Source organism: Globicephala melas, chromosome 1 (genome assembly GCF_963455315.2).
Source record: "Globicephala melas chromosome 1, mGloMel1.2, whole genome shotgun sequence".
Taxonomy (NCBI): Eukaryota; Metazoa; Chordata; class Mammalia; order Artiodactyla; family Delphinidae; genus Globicephala; species Globicephala melas.
In genome coordinates, this window is record NC_083314.1 from 173,496,949 (window position 1) to 173,503,174 (window position 6,226).

The window sequence follows — 6,226 nt, forward strand, 5'->3', positions numbered from 1 at the left end:
CCCAAAGTTTCCTGTGTTCCTCTGTACGTTCCATTATAGTTTTCATCTCAAAATTTGATTTGGGTCTTTTAAAATTGACACCTAACACTATATTATTAGTTGCAAGTGTACAATATAACCTGGTATAGTCAGGTGTTTTGGTTTGTTTTTAATCTTGCCCATTCTAATGGGTGCATAGTGGTACAATGTTGAATAGAAGTGGTGAGAGCAGACGTCCTCGTTTTGTTCCTGGTTTGAGGTAGCGAGCATTGTCTTTCACCATCAAACGTGATGCTAGCTGTGGGCTTTTCACAGATGCTCTTTATTACATCGAGGAAGTTCCCTTCTATTCTAGTTTGCTGAGAGTTTTTATTGTGAATAAATGCTGACAAATGCTTTTCCTGCATCTACTGAGGTGATTATATGATTTTTCTCCTTTGATAATATGGTGTAATATATTTACTGATGCTTGGATGTTATGCTAAACTTGCATTCTGAGATGAACCTCAAACAACCATGATGTATTATCCTCTGTATATATTGCTGGGTTTGATTTGTTAATACTTTAAAAATATTTTTGTATCCATGTTCATGAGAAGTATGTATCTATAGGATTTTTTTTTCTTGTGATTTCTTTGTCTGGCTTTGCTGTCAGGATAATACTAGCCTCATGAAATGAATTGGGAAATTCTTCTTGTATTTTCTTAGTTTCTGCAGAATTGGTAGTATTTCTCCCTTACGTATTTGATTAGGATTCACCAGTGAAAGTCATCTGGGCCTGGCCTTTTCTTTGTGGGAAGGTTTTTAATTACCAATTGAAATTTTTAACTTCATAAAGGTATATTAAGATCTTCTCTTTCTTCCTGAGTCAGTTTTGGTAATTTTTATCTTTTGAGAAATTTGTCCATTTCCTTTACGTTTTCAAATTTCTTGGCATAAAGTTCATAATATTCTCTTGCTGTCCTTTTTCTTCTCTTGTTTATATTTATTCCGTAACAGATTTACTGAGCCATAATTAACATACAATAAACTACATATTTTAGGGGATATAATTTTATACATTTTGACATATATATACACTAATGAAACCTTTACCACATCAAGATGAGAACAAATCCACCACCCCCAAATTTTCCTGTGTCCCTTTGTATATTACATTATAGTTTTCATCTCGTAAAATTTGACTTGAGTCTTTTTGAATTTTGAGGTATAATTGAGATATAACATTATATCAGTTTCAGGTATACAATGTAATGATTCAATATTATATATACTGCAAATTGATCATCACAAGTCTAGTTAATATCCATCACGGTACATAGTTATAATTTTTTTTCTTGTGATGAGAGCATTTAAAATTTAACCTATTAACAAATTTGAAACATGCAGTACAGTATCCCTATAGTCATCCTGCTGTGCATCTTTTTTAGATCTTCCAGTTTATACCGGAAATTTTAGTTTCATTGATTTTCTTAATTGTTCCTATTTTATTAATTTCTGCTCTTCCCTTTATTACTTCCTTCCTTGTACTTAATTTGGGTTTAATTTCTTCTCCTTTTCTAGCTTCTTAGGGTGGAAACTTAGATAATTAATTTTTATACCTTTTTTTCCCCTAATATAAGCATTTAAAGATATGTTTCCCTCTAAGCATTGCTTTAATTAAACCCTGCACCTTTTGATACGTTTTGAAATTTTTCCTTCAGGTCCAGACATTTTTCTAATTTCCTTTGTGATGTCTGCTTTTGAGTTATTTAGAAGCATGTTGTTTAACTTCTAGGTATTTGATGGGGGAGGGTTCCCACATTTCTTTCTACTTTAATTCTTTTGTGTTTAAGGAGTATACGCTGTACGATTTCAATCCTTTTAAACATGCTGAGACTTATTTTTGGCCCAATACTTGGTATATTCTGGTGAAGGCTCCATGTATACTTTAAAAGAATGTATATTCTGCTTTTGTTAGGTGGAGTCTTATAAAGGTCAATTAGGTAAATTCTCTTGATAGTGTTATTCAAATGTTCTGTATCCTTCCTGATTTTCTGACTACTTTTTCTACCAGTTACTGAGAGGAGTATTAAAATCTTCATGTATTTTAGGCCATTTTTATCATAGACATATACATTTATAATTGTTATATCCTTATGCCATATTGACCTTGTAGTCATTATGAAGTGTTCTTCTTTGCCTACAGTAATAATCTTTATCTTAAAGCCTATTTTGTTTGTTATTAATATGACCAGTCCAGCCCTCTCATGGTTTTGTTTGCATGGTATATCCTTTCCTATCCTTTTACTTTCTTGTACACAGCATATAGTTGGATCTTGCTTTTTAATCCAGTCTAGGACACCTCTGCCTTTTGAAGGGAGGTTTAGTTCATTCACATTTAATGTATTACCGAGGTGGTTAGAGTTGGTCTGCAATTTTGCTCTTTGTTTTCTACTTGTTTCACCTCTTGTTGTGCCTGTTCCTTATATATTTATTGCCTTCTTTGTGTTAAACAAATCTTTTTTTTAATTGAAGTATAATTGATTTGAAATGTTGTGTCAATTTCTGTTGTATAGCAAAGTGATTCAGTTATACATATATATACATTCATTTTTTATATTCTTTTCCGTTACGGTTTATCACAGGATATTGAATATAGTTCCCTGTGCTATACAGTAGGACTTTGTTTATCCATTCTGTATATAACAGTTTACATCTGCTAACCCCAGCCTCCCACTCCATCCCTCCCTCCCACACCCCCTCCCCCTTGGCAACCACAAGTCTGTTCTCTATGTCTGTGAGTCTGTTTCTGTTTTGTAGGTAAGTTCATTTGTGTCATATTTTAGATTCCACATATAAGTGATATCATATGGTATTTGTCCTTCTCTTTCTGACTTACTTCACTTAGTATGATAATCTCTAGGTCCATCTATGTTGCTGCAAATGGCATTACTTCACTCTTTTTTATTGCTGAGTAGTATTCCAATTCCACATTGTATATATGTACCACATCTTCTTTATCCATTCATCTGTTGATGGACAATTAGGTTGTTTCTATGTCTTGGCTATTGTGAATAGTGCTGCTATGAACATAGGTGTGCATGTATCTTTTTGAATTATAGTTTTGTCTGGTTATATGCCCAGGAGTGGGATTGCTGCATCATATGGTAGCTCTATTTTTAGTTTTTTGAGGACCCTCCATACTATTTTCCATAGTGGCTGCACCAACTTACATTCCCACCAACAGTGTAGGAGGGTTCCCTTTCTCCACACCCTCTCCAGAATTTGTTATTTGTAGACTTTTTAATGTTGGCCATTCTGACTGGTGTGAGGTGGTACCTCATTATAGTTTTGATTTGCATTTCTCTAATAATTAACAATGTTGAGCATCTTTTCATGTGTCCATTGGCCATATGTATGTCTTCTTTGGAGAAATGTCTATTAGGCCTTCTGCCCATTTTTCGATTGGGTTGTTTGTTTTTTTGTTGTTGAGTTGTATGTGCTGTTTGCATATTTTGGAAATTAAGCCCTTGTCAGTGCCATTGTTTGCAAATATTTTCTCCCATTCCATAGGTTGTTTTTTTGTTTTGTTTATGGTTACCTTTGCTGTGCAAAAGCTGGAAAGTTTGATTAGGCCCCATTTGTTTATTTTTGTTTTTATTTCTAGTGTAGACTGACCTACGGAAACATTGGTATGATTTATGTCAGAGAATGTTTTGCCTATGATCTCTTCTAGGAGTTTCATGGTGTCATGTCTTATGTTTAAGTCTTTAGGCCATTTTGAGTTTATTTTTGTGTATGGTGTGAGGGTTTGTTCTAACTTCACTGATTTACATGTGGCTGTCCAACTTTCCCAACACCACTTGCTGAAGAGACTGTCTTTTTCCCATTGTATATTCTTGCCTCCTTTGTTGAAGATTAATTGACCATAGGTGTGTTGGTTTATTTCTGGGCTCTCTATTCTGTTCCATTGATCCATATGTCTGTTTTTGTGCCAATACCATGCTGTTTTGATTTCTGGAGCTTTGTAGAATTGTCTGAAGTCTGGGAGGGTTATGCCTCCTGCTTTGTTCTTTTTCCTCAGGATTGCTTTGGCAATTCTGAGTCTTTTATGGTTCCATATAAATTTTAGGATTATTTGTTCTAGTTCTGTGAAAAATGTCATGGGTAATTTGGTAGGTATTGCATTAAATCTGTAAATTGCTTTGGGTAGTATGGCCATTTTAACAATATATAAATATTTTTTAAAATAGATTTTTTTAAGCCAACCACTTTTATTATCATTCTTGTATTTTATAGGACAAAAAAAAAAAAAAGAGGAATGTAGCAAACGTGTCAGGTTGTATAAAAAAAATGGAGGTTTGTGCACGTTGCTCTATTTACACCTGGGAGCAGGCTCTCCCCTCCTTCAGGCACAGCAGCTGCCCTCGTCTGAGGCCCCTTTGCAGACACAGCCCTGGGCACACTTGGCATAGCTCACAGGGCAGCAGGAGCAGCAGCTCTTTTTGCAGGAGGTGCATTTGCACTCTTTGCATTTGCAGGAGCCGGCACACGTGCAGGATCCACCTGTGGCACAGGAGCAGTTGGGATCCATGGCGAGAGGAAGCAGAGGCTGGGGTCCAGAGACTGCAGCACAAAACATGGCAAGGACATTGAGGGGGCATGCTTAAATAGATCTTTACTGGAGTATAATTGCTTCACAGTACTTTGTTAGTTTCTGCTGTACACCAAAGCGAATCAGCCATATGCCTACACATGTCCCCATATCCCCTCCCTCTTGAGCCTCCCTCCCACCCTCCCTATCCCAACCCTCTAGGTCAATGCAAAGCACCGAGCTGATCTCCCTGTGCTATGCTGCTGCTTCCCACTAGCTAACTATTTTCCATTCAGTAGTGTACGTATGTAGATGCTACTCTCACTTCACCCCAGCTTCACCCTCCCACCCCGTGTCCTCAAGTCCATTCTCTATGTCTTGCTCTTTATTCCTACCCTGTAACTAGGTTCATCAGTACCATTTTTTTTTCCATTTTAACAGTATTACTTCTTCCAATCCAAGAGCATGGGATATCATTCCGTTTCTTTGAATCATCTTCAATTTCCTTTATTAATGTTTTATAGTTCTCAGCATATCAGTCTTTCACCTCCTTGGTCAGGTTTATTCCTAAGTATTTTATTGTTTTGTGTGCGCAATTTTAAAAGGTATTTTTTTTTTTTTACATTCCTTTTCCGATATTTCATTGTTAGTGTTAAGAAATGCAACCAATATTTCTATATGTTAATCTTGTATCCTGCTACCTTGATGAATTTGTTTATCAATTCTAGTAGTTTTTGTGTGGAGTCTTTAGGGTTTTTCTTTTTAATTTACTTTTTCTTTATTTTTATTTTGGTTGCATTGGGTCTTTGTTGCTGCACGCAGGTTTTCTCTAGTTGCAGCGAGCGGGGGCTACTCTTTGTTGCTTCTCATTGCAGTGGCTTCTCTTGTTGCGGAGCATGGGCTCTAGGTGCATGAGCTTCAGTAGTTGTGGCTCGCAGGCTCAGTTGTTGTGGTTCGTGGGCTCCAGAGCGCAGGCTCAGTAGCTGTTGTGCATGGGCTTAGTTGCTCCATAGCATGTGGGATCTTCCCAGAACAGGGATCGAACCAATGTCCCTTGCATTGGCAGGTGGATTCTTAACCACTGCACCACCAGAGAAGTCCCAAGGTTTTTCTATATATAGCATCATGTCATCTGCATACAATGACAATTTTACCTCTTCCTTTTCAATTTGGATACATTTTATTTCATTTTCTTGTCTAATTGCTGTGGCTAAGACTTCTAATACTATGTTGAATAGAAGTGGTGAGAGTGGGCATCCTTGTCTTGTTCTGGATTTGAGCAAGAAAGCTTTCAGGTTTTCACCATTGAGTTTTAAATTGGTTTTAGGTTTGTCATAAATATCTTTTACTATGTTGAGATATGTTCCCTCTGTACCCACTAACAAATCTTTTAAAATGCATGATTTTAATTCTATTTTTTTGATATTTTTGTAGGTTTTTAATGATTTCTCTAGGCATTGCAATATACACTTTTACCTTATCACAATCTAATACAAATGAATAATGACTAACTTTCACCAAATTTGCAGTATTGTAGTTCAATTACCCACCTTTCTTTGTGCTATTGTTATCACATATATTACACCTATATGTGTTACAAACCTAGATACACAGTGTAATAATTTTTGCTTTAAACAGTCATATATATTTTAAAGAAATTAATAAAACAAA

The 6,226-nt window shown here is 35.9% G+C and overlaps 1 pseudogene; it reads right to left on the reverse strand.

The window, feature by feature from the left end:
• Positions 1-4,369: 4,369 nt before the first annotated feature.
• On the reverse strand, positions 4,370-4,555 carry LOC115858078 (metallothionein-1E pseudogene; annotated as a pseudogene).
• Positions 4,556-6,226: the final 1,671 nt, after the last annotated feature.